Below are 13,535 nucleotides of genomic sequence, written 5' to 3'. Positions count from 1 at the left end.
ATGTATATTTATAAATACTTTTTACCTTAAAAAAATATATTTTATCCAATCACTCGATTAATCGATTGAATTTTTAATACAAAACTTAATTACTAAAATATTCAATATCAGCAGCCTTAATCTCCTTAAAGAGAAAACTAGTTTAGAGCAAATACACAACACCTTTACTGCCTGCAGCAAATAAGTGCACTCCACAATTATTCAAGCAGATCACATAAGTACCACTTTCATAAAATCAGTTACGCTGCTAATTAAATACCAATTTATCTATCATAATCACGGTTTCTTAACCCTTCGTGCAGTAAATATTGTCGATTGTGTTGTTATACATTTGTCTACTTATAAGCAAAAGACGTGAAAGAAATACTCATTTAGATACTGTAATTTTCGGACGATAAAGCACATCTGACTACAAGCCGCAACTTTCAATTTACATCAGAAGATAGTAACCATTAACGCTTTATTTGACAGAGGTGTCATGAGACTATCATAAGAAAGCCTTAATTATGTCATCCTGACACTTTCATGAGCATTAATGAATTCTTGTGATGGATGTCATTATGTGTCATCCAGCAAATTATCTCACTTTTGAAAGGATGTAAAAGATCTGGACTGGACATAAATGGATTTAATGACAAAATTTGATGGATGACACTTAATGACATCTGTCTTTAGCAGTCATTATTGTCCATGACAGTGTCATGTCATAATTATGAGGGTCTACCTATTAACCCATAAAAATCGACAAATAAGTTGCACTGGACTATAAATCACAGGATTCACAATGAGGGGAAAAAAGTAGCGGTTAATAGTCCAAAATGTACGGTTTATACGCAGTGGCAGACTTGGCAATTTTGGGGCCTAAGGCGAACATATCCAGGGGCCCTCTTCATGGGTCAGGGGTTAAAAAGGTGAGAAGGGTGTGGAGGAAATATGTTCCGGTACACTAGGGCTGTCCTAAACGACAAATTTTCTCCTGATTAGTCAGCCGACTAGTTTTACGATAAGTCGACTCATCTAATAATTTTCTTTCTTTTTTTTTTTTTTTTACTAATTTAGCAATGGAATTTTTGTTTTGATGCTTATTAATTCACAAAACCATTTTGGAACACTTAAATTCTTTATTAAAGTACAAATAGTCATGTAAATAACAATAATTAATCACAAATAAACAATGAGGTTAAATGCTAATAGCATTTACTAGTGCAAAAGAATGGAAAGTAAACAGATTCAGAACCCTGACTTTACCTTTCCAACATTATTCAAAACAATTCTTTAAAAAAAATTCTAGCATTATTATAGTATACTACTATTTATAATAGTAGTATAATAATTATAATAATTATTCATTGCCAATCATATTTGTCATTTGAAAGCTATTCTTAGTGTAGAATCTGTATTCTGTAGTATTTACTCAACATATTATAATATTAATTAATTCATGGAGAGCACCTTCGCTCATGTGTTCGAAATAAACGATAGCCGACATGCAAAGTAGCAAGTGCGCTGTAAAAATAGCGAGCCTAGTGGCGTATAAGACGTGGGAGAGCTAAGTGAAGCTAACGAACAGCTAAGCGGAGCTAAGCGATGCTAAACAGAGCTAAGCGAAGCTGAACGGTGCTAAATGAAGCAAAGCTGTCACGTCTCGGAAGTCTTGTTAATGTTTTGTGTTGATTCATGTCAGATTCTTTTATTTTGGTAGTGGCGTGCCTCCTAGAGTTAACTACTTCCTGCCCTTGCTAATCAGGCTGATTGCGTCCACCTGTGACCCTCTGTATAAATAGCCTGCTTCTAACCTTTCCCAGTGTCGGTTTGTTTGCTATCCTGCCACGTCCTACGCCACGTCCTTGTGTAAGCCCCTTTTTGAGAACAAATCATGTTTTTGAACCAATGCCTTTTTTGTTTCTAGTGAAATCTACTCAGTTGATTGATGTCCAGCTGTTGCTGTGAATTTTTGTTGATTAATGTCCAGCCGATGCTGTGAATTTTTGTTAACTTCCTTTTTTTGAATTTTATGAACTGGAAAAGAAATCTTTGTTTGAATTTAACTGTCGAGCATTTGGGTCCTTTAGTGCATCCTTGTTATAAGCAACTGATACTCAGTCCGTCGTCGTGGAACAGTCCATTGTAGTGCGTGTGTTTGTGTGTGGGGGCGGGGGATAATATCAATGCAGCATTCAAATGGCTGTCTTTTTTGTTTTGTTATCTGTTTGGTTTGCTGACATAATTATACATGACGAATAGTTGGGGTGCTGGCTCCGGTGGCCCAAGCTCTTGCTCGTTGGGGCAAGGGCAGCTGGTTGGGGGCCCCCTACTGGTTGGGGGCCTAAGGCGATCGCCTACTTCGCCTGAATAGTAGATCCTCCTATGTTTATACGGCTGGTTTAACGATTAAGGCATCAAAGTCATATCCAGGTAAAGGTTAGACTTTTAGAAGAAGACGAAGTGGTAATTTTTTTCTCAATACATTAAGTCTATCGGATGTGTGTGTCTTGAGGTTCTGTTAAAATTGTCTTTTGTGTTGACTGACTTGAGTCAAAACTGTGATAATGCTGAGATGTTTGCAGAATCGCAGCGGGGTAAGATGACACCATTATTTGCGAAGGCAAAATAAATGCACTCCCGCAGTTTCTTTCCCTAGTTTTTTTTTTCTATCTCTCTTTGAACATCTCTCTTGCCATGCAGCCACATACTCTTTGAATGATCACGTTCCCTGGCATGAGAGTGCTATGTAATTAAGTCAGGGGAGCCGTGCATTTGCAACGTGCCTCCTCGCCTTCCTCTTTCTGTGGATGATTACTGCCATCTTCAGGGGAAAGCGGAACCTGAGGAGCAGCCAGGCAGAGACGTGCGTCAGAGAAAATTAGAAACAATCATATTCCAAGGCATTTCCAATGGTGACGTATTTCTTCGGAATCAAAATAGAAGAGCCTGGAGCTCAAAGTAAACATGGAGACACAGTTTTCAGCTGCTGACACACATATTTCCTTGCACTGAAGGCCTATCTTTCAAATTAGTAAACTGACTTTTGTTGGTTACATTTTTAAATGTTTTCAAATTTGTGCTCTTGTTAACGTAACGCAAACTGAAATACCTTGTCTCTGTAATACACTATAGACACTCCCTTTCAAAAGTAAGTAATCAGTCTTGCAGACATGTTTGTAATTTCCAAGCCACTTTTATCCGTAAAATGAATTGCAAAATGAATAGAAAATATAGTCAAGGCATTGATAAGGGTGTTGGAATTTGATCTTTTAGCCAGATTGCCGGAATCTATGGAGATAGAATAGTGCCAAAAGAAGTGAGGTTGTAAAATGAAAATTCTTCCTGTAAAATGACCATTTTTAACTAAAAAACACTTGTATTACCGACTTTTTCCTTTTGTAATAAACATGAAAAAAACACAATGTAAAAAATACATTATACAAGTGTTTTTTTTCCAATTACAAGTGATTTTTTTTGTTCTACGGGTGTTTTTTCTTAGCTACAGGTTAAAAAGTTTTGTCTCACCCTTGTCGCGTTTTATGAGACAAAAAAAATACTTGTAACCTAGTTTTAAAATAAAAACATACCTGTAAAATGACTCATCTTAACTAAAAAACACTTGTATTTTAACTAAAAAAACACTTGTATTTCCAAATTTTTCGTTGTGAAATAAACATGAAAAAACAATATTAAAAAATTTCTTCAAGTGTTTTTTTCCCCCATTTACAAGTGATTTTTTTATTTTTCTACAGGTGTTTTTTTCTTTGCTACAGGTGAAAAAGTTTCGTCTCACCCCTTGTGGCGTTTTCTGAGACAAAAGTCACTTGTAACCAAAGATGAAAAAATCTACTTGTACATCGAAATAATATGTTGTAAAACACAAAAATATCATTCCAAGTCGTGGTCAAAAGAAGACGTTAGTTAAGAAAGAACACAATCTAGTGAATAGTTCTTCGGATGTTTTATCTTTAATAATCTACAAGTGTTTTCTGAGCATGTACAACTAAATTTCGGCCCAAGCATGTGATGTGAGGCAAAATTCAGACCAATCGGAACGGCGATTGTTCAGGAGGAGGGCGGGACACACCATTGCCGACCTGCTCCTTCTTGCTTTATTCATCACGGCAGAGTACGACAGAAATGGCAGAGCAGCTCTGCCATTTCGGCCATTACGGCAGAGTACGACAGAAATGGCAGAGCAGCTCTGCCATTTCTGTCGTACTCTGCCGTGATGAATAAAGCAAGAAGGAGCAGGTCGGCAATGGTGTGTCCCGCCCTCCTCCTGAACAGTCGCCGTTCCGATTGGTCTGAATTTTGCCTCACATCACATGCTTGGGCCGAAATTTATTTAGTTGTACATGCTCAGAAAACACTTGTAGATTATTAAAGATAAAACACCCGAAGAACTATTCACTAGATTGTGTTCTTTCTTAACTAACGTCTTCTTTTGACCACGACTTGGAATGATATTTTTGTGTTTTACAACATATTATTTCGATGTACAAGTAGATTTTTTCATCTTTGGTTACAAGTGACTTTTGTCTCAGAAAACGCCACAAGGGGTGAGACGAAACTTTTTCACCTGTAGCAAAGAAAAAAACACCTGTAGAAAAATAAAAAAATCACTTGTAAATGGGGGAAAAAAACACTTGAAGAAATTTTTTAATATTGTTTTTTCATGTTTATTTCACAACGAAAAATTTGGAAATACAAGTGTTTTTTTAGTTAAAATACAAGTGTTTTTTAGTTAAGATGAGTCATTTTACAGGTATGTTTTTATTTTAAAACTAGGTTACAAGTATTTTTTTTGTCTCATAAAACGCGACAAGGGTGAGACAAAACTTTTTAACCTGTAGCTAAGAAAAAACACCCGTAGAACAAAAAAAATCACTTGTAATTGGAAAAAAAACACTTGTATAATGTATTTTTTACATTGTGTTTTTTTCATGTTTATTACAAAAGGAAAAAGTCGGTAATACAAGTGTTTTTTAGTTAAAAATGGTCATTTTACAGGAAGAATTTTCATTTTACAACCTCACTTCTTTTGGCACTATTCTATCTCCATAGGAATCACGCCAGCCAAAACGCCATTCCAATGACCTGGGCCGGCGCATCTCAACAACCCGGCCAAAAGGCCAAACTGCGCGTTCACCTTAGTTTTCACCACTTGTATGGACTCTAGCAGTGCAACTGTTTGCGGTTCAAAGCCGAACCGCACGGTTCGCCCTGTACGGTTGAATACGCCTTTATGAACCGTGCCTTTTCGGTTTTGAAATTTATTCAGAACGCTCTGTGGAATGAATTGTTCGAGCTCTGTGTGCCTGTGTACACAGAAGCACAGTGAAGTGCAGCTGTGGAGAAAATCCCGCCCCGCGAGTAAATGTCCAATCGCTGTCAAGCACCTGTGTAATAAGAGCCGAGTAACGCCCTCTCTCACTTACGAGTGAAGTGAAACAAGAGAAAAAACAGTAAAAGCTATGGCAAGCAGAGGAGTGGAGGGACCGAATTTTGAGGAAACACCGGCTTCTTTTAAATCTGCGGTGTTGCAACATTTCAGGCACTTCTGTGTCCCAGGAACCTCTGTTCCAAGCGAAAGAGTTTTCTCCAGTCCTTGTCAGTGCATGCCGCTCTCGCCTTGCTCCAGAGAATGTCGACAGGCTTGTGTTTTTGCATAAGATTCTCAAACTTGAAAAAAAGAAATAATAATAATCTAAATAATAGCTATTATCTATTAACAGTAACTGTAACTGATGTTGCACTTTTGACTTTACTGTACATAAGTATTTGTTACTTGAAAACGGTCAGTATTTTTATTTATTTGTTGCTGTTGCTGGCCGTTTTATTTTTGTTATTGTTTGTTTCCCCTGAACTGTCGTTTATATTGTCAGTTCACTCAATAGTTCAAGCTAATGTGCAATTGTTCTTTTGAAGTTATTTTTACTACTGTGTGTGTATTTCAGTAGTCAGTCACTACACTAGCCAAAGAGCTAAGAGGCCTTTTAAGTTTAACAGTTAAAAATGTTTACATTTTAAGTGTTTATTTCATTTTCTTAAAAGCAAAATAAAGGCAGTCTTTTGGAAAGTCAGTCTTTTTTTTTTTTTAATGCAAAACGCAAACCGAAACCGAACCGAAACCGTCATCCCAAAACCGAGGTTCAAACCGAACCGTGGGCTAACTGAACCGTTGCACCCCTAATGGACTCCGTTTTCAAAACTAAAAGAAGGCTTCAAAACAGAAGTTGACAATTTATTTCAAGTCGACAGCAATCAGACAGCAAGGCAAAAACAGCAAACAGACCCAGACGAAGATTCCCAAAAATGTCCTTTCTATTTTATCCATATGTGACGACCGTCAATCCTCCCCCTGTGTTATATTACAGCACAGTGTTGAGAACAGCAAGGTGGCTAATGGCTAAAAATCCAAGCAGTTCTTGAACGCGACACGAGCAGCACAGCGCCATGGTGCCAAGCAAGTTTAAAAGTCTTCTTCAAACAAAACACCCGTCACTTCAAAACAAGTCGATGGACCATTTTGTTCGCCTTTCGTGAAAACACAGAGAAACAGGCAACTTTTTTTGTAATATAAAAACTACGAAGGAAAATGAGAAAGCCCTCAAAGCCTGTTACCTTGTTGCTAAATCCAAAAAGTCCGACACTGTGTCAGAGACACTAATACTACCTGCCTACAAAGCCATTGTCCGCGAGATGCTCAAGTCCCCCTGTTTGATAATTCTGAGCTTTTTCAACCCTAACTGCTATAAAAAAAAAATAAAATAAAAACAAAGACTGAGAGCTGTTGAAAAATAAGGATATCGACTTTGTGTTCATCTAAACAGGCTCAAGTTTCACACTGAGTAAGTATACATACTGAGAAATTATTCTATAATTGAATATACTGTACAGAAAATAATTTTGGAACATTTTTGGTTTGTGGTGTGCCGTGAGATTTTTTCCAATCTAAAAACGTGCCGTGAGTCAAAAAGGTTAAAAAACACTGCCCGAGAGGCCTGGGCCCAGGTGTCGCTGCACCTTCACCACCCCCTTAAGATCCACCCCCGATGTCAATCTTGTATAACCTAAAAATAGGAGCTAAGTGACCACAATTACTCAATAGAATTCCAAATTACAAGGTGACCCCTAAATGAGGCCCAAGCCCAGCTAAGATTACAAAGACATATCTTGCTACTATTTTTTTTTTCTTTTTATCAGCCTGAGTATTGCCTCAACTCTCATCTTTTTCAACACGTTCCCCCCGCCTTTGTCACCATCAAAAGGATGGCCGATAATACCGCCGCCCTTCCCGCTGGGTTTGATATTCTCGCTCTCGTCTGCAATGCTCCATCAATAACGCTTTGATCTGCGCATCATCCATCACAAAAATTTGCATCATTTATGTCCTTCTGCAGTCCTTCCTTTCTTGGGAAGAATAAACTGAATAGAGAACTCTTAGCATGTCCTAGTTTTATTGCAGTAATGTATAAAATATTGACCAAATCGCATAAACCCAAAAAGTAATGGTTTAATTACTTTGAACAAAGCTCAAGGTAGCAAACTATTAGCCCTCAATTTACAAATTAACGTCTGATTTTATCTGATAGACCTTCTGTAACATCCACTCACCTATTCACTTCTTCCGTATAATTTTCTCTGTCCACAACACCTTAACATGCAAACTGGAAAAATATATAGCCAAAACCTAGCTACTTTATACATAAAGGAGTAATTGGTGTCAAGAAAAAAATATTAAAGTAATAGATCTTGCGGTTGTAAGGGATTTACATGTTGGAGTGCAGCTAAATTTGGTCTGGGTTATGGGTTAAATTATAGAGAGTCGCTGCCAGGTCTATGTTTATGACCTGCTGAGTGGTTTTTAAACAGCTCAAACTAACAAACGACAAAGTCTCGGTAGCCTATATCACAGTTTGTGTTATATTGCAGGTTTGAATTATTAATGGGTAATTGTAAACATTTTCAGGAGGCGTCAATTACTTACCGTTGCTCCTACAAATCATGGGGTTTGCAGTATGCCATTTACTAACAAGCGGTCCTGGGTGTACCCCGCCTCTATATCACCTCTGACCCTAATGAGGAAAAGAGTGATGGAAAATGGTCAGGAAACCACAATACCATCCTTCCACCGATTTGTCAGTCTATAGTGCCCCCTATCTTCTGTTATTACTGTTTCATCATCCTCACATTCACTCCCCCTCTTCACTCAATGCTTCTGCTCCAGCTTGCTGTGCATCCACTCCCTAATTTTCCCCAAAATATGTTTTTCAAATCAACACAACCGTATATGTGTCAGTGAAAAACTGATTTAAACCTACAGAGCAATCATGATCCATTAAGAGACCACATGTTGGTTGTTTGTTCAATGACCCCTTCACCTGAGTGACATACAGTGGGGCAAATAAGTATTTAGTCAACCACTAATTGTGCAAGTTCTCCCACTTGAAAATATTAGAGAGGCCTGTAATTGTCAACATGGGTAAACCTCAACCATGAGGGACAGAATGTGGGGGGGGGGGGGAAAAATCACATTGTTTGATTTTTAAAGAATTTATTTGCAAACCATGGTGGAAAATAAGTATTTGGTCAATACCAAAAGTTCATCTCAATACTTTGTTATGTACCCTTTGTTGGCAATAACTGAGGCCAAATGTTTTCTGTAACTCTTCACAAGCTTTTGACATACTGTTGCTTGCATTTTGGCCCATTCCTCCATGCAGATCTCCTTTAGAGCAGTGATGTTTTGGGCTGTCGTTGTGTAACAGGGACTTTCAACTCCCTCCACAGATTTTCTATGGGGTTGAGATCTGGAGACTGGCTAGGCCACTCCAGGACCTTGAAATGCTTCTTACCAAGCCACTCTTTTGTTGTCCTGGCTGTGTGTTTGGGATAGTTGTCATGCTGAAAGACCCAGCCACGTCTCATCTTCGATGCCCTTGCTGATGGAAGGAGATTTTCACTCAAAATCTCTCGATACATGGCCCCATTCATTCTTTCCTTTAAACAGCCTCAAAGCATGATGTTTCCCTCCCCATGCTTCACAGTGGGGATGGTGCAATTCAGTATTCTTTTTCCTCCAAACACGAGAACCTGTGTTTCTACCAAAAAGTTCTATTTTTGTTTCATTTGACCATAACACATTCTTCCAGTCCTCTTCTGGATCATCCAAATGCTCTCTAGCGAAACACAGACGGGGCTGGACATGTACTTTCTTCAGCAGGGGGACACATCTGGCTGTGCCGGATTTGAGTTCCTGGTGTCGCATTGTGTTACTGATAGTAGTCTTTGTTACTGTGGTCCCAGCTCTCTGTAGGTCATTCACTAGGCCCCCCCGTGTGGTTCTGGGATTTTTGCTCACTGTTCTTCTTATCATTTTGACGCCACGGGGTGAGGGGGGAGTTGAAAGTCTGTGTTGCCCTACGACAGCCTCAAAACATCACTGCTCTAGAGGAGATCTGCATGGAGGAATGGCCCAAAATACCAGCAACAGTGTGTGAAAAGCTTGTGAAGAGTTACAGAAAACATTTGGCCTCCATTATTGCCAACAAAGGGTACATAACAAAGTACTGAGAAGAACTTTTGGTTTCCACCATGATTTGCAAATAAATTCTTTAAAAATCAAACAGTGTGATTTTCCGGGGGGTTTTTTTCCCACATTCGGTCTCTCATGGTTGAGGTTTACCCATGTTGACAATTACAGGCCTCTCTAATATTTTCAAGTGGGAGAACTTGCACAATTAGTGGTTGACTAAATACTTATTTGCCCCGCTGTAAAAAGGAATGAAAGAGCATTAATAGTGCGTTGTAATCACAAGATTAAACCATTTTGTTTTTTTGTTTGTTTGTTTTAACTCATTGACAGCGCTAGACATTATGTCAATTTGAACTGCACGGGCTGACATTGAATGATCATGTTTAAGTGTCTTTAATCGGGATAGACATCCAATCCAGGGGCGAAACTTACAGGAGTGCAACCCCACTAGGAGAAGGGCCTCTATCTAAGGGGGCGTAAATTGGTCGTGGTTGAGAGAGGAGAGTGTCAAACAGAAAGGTAAGATGATGTGCGGCACAGTAATATAGTGTTTAAGTGTTAAAATATCTGGAGTGGCCCACAAAAAAAAAAAAAAAATCCACTTGCACCCAACAAGCACACAAAAACCGGGGAATTGTCTTGAGGGGACTGCGAAAGTGAGGAGGGGCCCATGAATAATTGTCCACTAGCTAACCCCCCCTTGTAGGACGGTCAACTCGAGGGGAGCCTGTTTACGCCAGGGCTCCTGAGAGTCATTACAAAGTCTTAAAATGTCTTCAATTCAAAATCCGATGAACCAAGGGCCTAAATTGTATCAAAGGGAAACACGGATAGAAAGACTTGTCGTTCTTGAAAGATAACGTTAGTAACGTTAATTGCTAATTATGGTATTTGGTAACACTTTATTTCACAGTGGCGCCTTAAGACTGTCATTAGACAATCATAATTATGACATTACACTGTCATGAGCATGAATGAATGCTTATAACAGATGTCATTTAGTATTATTTTGAATGGATGTTAAAAGATCCGAGCTGGACATAAATGGAGTTAGTAACATAATATGCCGGATGACACATAATGACATCTGTCATAAGCATTCAGTAATGCCCATGATAGTGTCACGTCATAATTAGGAAGGGTGTTATGACGGTCTTATGACACCGCTGTCAATTAAAGTGTAACCAAATACCATAACAAGTAAGGGTGTAACGGTACATGTATTTGTATTAAACCGTTTTGGTACGAGGTGCTTGGTTCGGAACGGAGGCGTACCGAACGCGTTTCTGACGTAATGTAACCCTTATTTTTTGAGGCTGTGAGTCGATCGGATTACAGTTTCTTTGTGTAAATTATATTTACTCAGTCCTCTTTACTATAATGAGGACCAACACGGTAGGACAGTATATAACCCAGAAACGTCGACGGCGCGACAACGTGGATGCCGCGAGAACGCAGTGAAATGCGGGCATTAAAGTCAGTCAGCCAATGCACACCAGTCGCTCAACGCGACGTAAGCGTAAAGAACGGCAAGTTTATTATTTGACGCGAGACGCGGCCCTCTTTCGTCAATACTACTAGCTAGGATCGGGCAGACCGGAAGTCACTCATGTAAAAATACGGTGGATCCGGTCGATTTTCAAACTAATATGCAATCATAACCCACTTTTTGAATCAATCAGATCTCTTAAGTGGTACATCGGGGCACAGTTGACTTGTCTTTGTTGATTTACTGCTGTCTTCTCTGCTATAATAATAACCAACACGGCCCCGTGTTCAATACAAAACCCTCCTACCACAACAAAACAAGTACGAACGAATATTCACATAGGAACTAAAGTTATACAACATAAAATACACAATATAAATGAATACTACCTCACATTTGTAAAATATAAACACATAATAAAATAAATAATAGCCCATTTAAATAAAATAAATAGAAATGAGCTAAAAGACCTGTAATTAAATAATAAGAATAATACACAGATCCTGCTTACACAATTAAATTTATTAATTTCTGTGTGGCACTCTAACTTGAGAAAATCCACCAATAAAGCTTTTGAAAACCGTTCATTAGAAAAAAAAATGATTCATTGAGGCATTTCATTTGTAAAATACATGTTAAAATGTTGTCATTGGGATTGCTTTTCTCTATAGCACAGGACTTCTTTTTTCTTCCTTCTTTCAGAAAGAAAGCTGACCAATACGCGGGGTCCAAAAGGCAAATTGTTATTGGATTATCTTTAAATACCCGCTACTTTTTGAGCAAAATTCTAGCTTTGTATAGGCTAATGTTCATATTGTTGTAAGCATAAAAGTGTGTAATAAACAACTAGCACATTTATATTTTGCTTTTTTTTTTCTTACTGTACCGAAAATGAACCGAACCGTAACCTCAAAACCGAGGTACGTACCGAACCGAGATTTTAGTGTACCGTTACACCCCTAATTACAAGCAGTTAATGAAACAACTGGAACAGTAACTGAATAAATAATTAGCACAGAACATGAATTTTGATTGTTATTTACATCTGTAGCGCTGCAATGCATGCTAGGAGGCATGTGTTGCCTATTAACCCAAATAAATCAACAAATAAGCTGCACTGGAATATAAGCCGCAGGATTCAAAATGAAGGAAAAAGTAGCGGTTTGTAGTCCTGAAAATTACTGTAGTTAATTCCTTCAATAAAATTAAAGCCGTTACAGCAATACAAAATTGTTGATCCGTTTCCTTAGTTTCAGTCTTGTAAGTGTTAATGCACCAAAGCTACTGTGTTGTCAATGTTAAAACAGTTCATATCAAGAACAGATTTAGTTCATCTATCTCCATCAGTGGCAGCCAATGAGTTTTTCAGGGGCAAACTTCAAATTCCAAGGAGGCCTGATGGTGTGCTGTCAGGAGCCAGAGGCAGAGAATTAGGGTCTGAAGCAAGTGGTGCATTGCTGCAACGAGTTTAAAGGCTGTGTAGTTGTGTTCAGAGGTGGGGGGCAAATAGGTCGACGTGGGAGGGCTTCTGCAGAAACTGTTGCTAGGAAACACCTGTAGCATCTCTTCTTCCATTATTTTGAAATGCCACAACTAACTGAAATGCCAGTCCCATCCACTAAGGAGCTTGAAGAATGTCGTCAGAGTTTCTCTTCAAGCATCCTCCCATCAAAAGGATCACTGCAGGGCTTTCTTGTGCAAACAGAATGACTATTGATACAGCCTTCTATCCGCCTGAATGGCTTTTCTTTGACTTTTCCAACAGGGATGTTTATGGCTCCTTGTCCTGTCACATTTAAGAGCCACTAACCTTTCATTCTACATCGTTTATCAGTCTGTTCCCCGACTCCCTTTCCTCTTTTCTAATTCAAAGCCATCTGGTCCACCTGGGTACTCTTCCACCCAGATATTTGATTACCAAATGTCGCTGATGACTTTCAGCCAATGTGCCCTCACTAAATCGTAATTCAAACAGGGAAAAAAAGAACTTGATTAGTGAAGCATTCCAAGAGACGCACATTTGCATGTCATTGTCTACAGCCGTAGTGATGCAACATCTATTCATGATACTTAGGCCTTGTCCAGACTGGCAGCCAAAATCTGATTTTTAGCCCATCTAGATTGAAACTGGAAGGCTATTTTGTAGTCTGAACAAAGCACAGAAATCATGATTTTTGTGAGACTGCAACGATTACTCGAGTAATTCAATTAGAAAAAAGCTTTGAATCCAATTATGCTGCTTTGGGGATTGGTTTAATTAGGGCGGTGCTGTAATGGTTTGTTTACAAAGTGTTTGCATTTAGTTTTATTGATTTGGATGGATACACTGCCCTCAAGTGGCAACAGTGAATACGACATGTCTAACATGGCTGAATCCAACTGCTCGCTGGTAAAGTCAACATATGGTTATAAGGTTTATTTGGGTTCGGGTTGATATGTTTACAGTATGTATTCATAATTTAAGTTTAGGAGTATATTTAGCATTTTTTTGCGGGAATACAAGTAGTACCCGGGTTATGA

At 38.7% G+C, this 13,535-nt stretch overlaps 1 protein-coding gene across 1 annotated transcript in view; it reads left to right on the top strand.

Annotated features, from left to right (window-relative positions):
* Positions 1 to 1,812: 1,812 nt before the first annotated feature.
* LOC130906300 (leukocyte cell-derived chemotaxin-2-like) overlaps positions 1,813 to 13,535 on the top strand; it is a 32,828-nt gene continuing 21,105 nt past the window's right edge. The window contains exon 1 of the mRNA XM_057820469.1: positions 1,813 to 1,851. The gene's annotated coding sequence lies outside the window, so the exon portion shown is untranslated. The remainder of the gene's footprint in view (positions 1,852 to 13,535) is intronic.

This window comes from Corythoichthys intestinalis, chromosome 18 (genome assembly GCF_030265065.1).
Source record: "Corythoichthys intestinalis isolate RoL2023-P3 chromosome 18, ASM3026506v1, whole genome shotgun sequence".
In the NCBI taxonomy this organism is placed as follows: domain Eukaryota; kingdom Metazoa; phylum Chordata; class Actinopteri; order Syngnathiformes; family Syngnathidae; genus Corythoichthys; species Corythoichthys intestinalis.
Note: the sequence above shows the minus strand (reverse complement) of the source record. Positions and strands in the feature narration are given on the sequence as shown.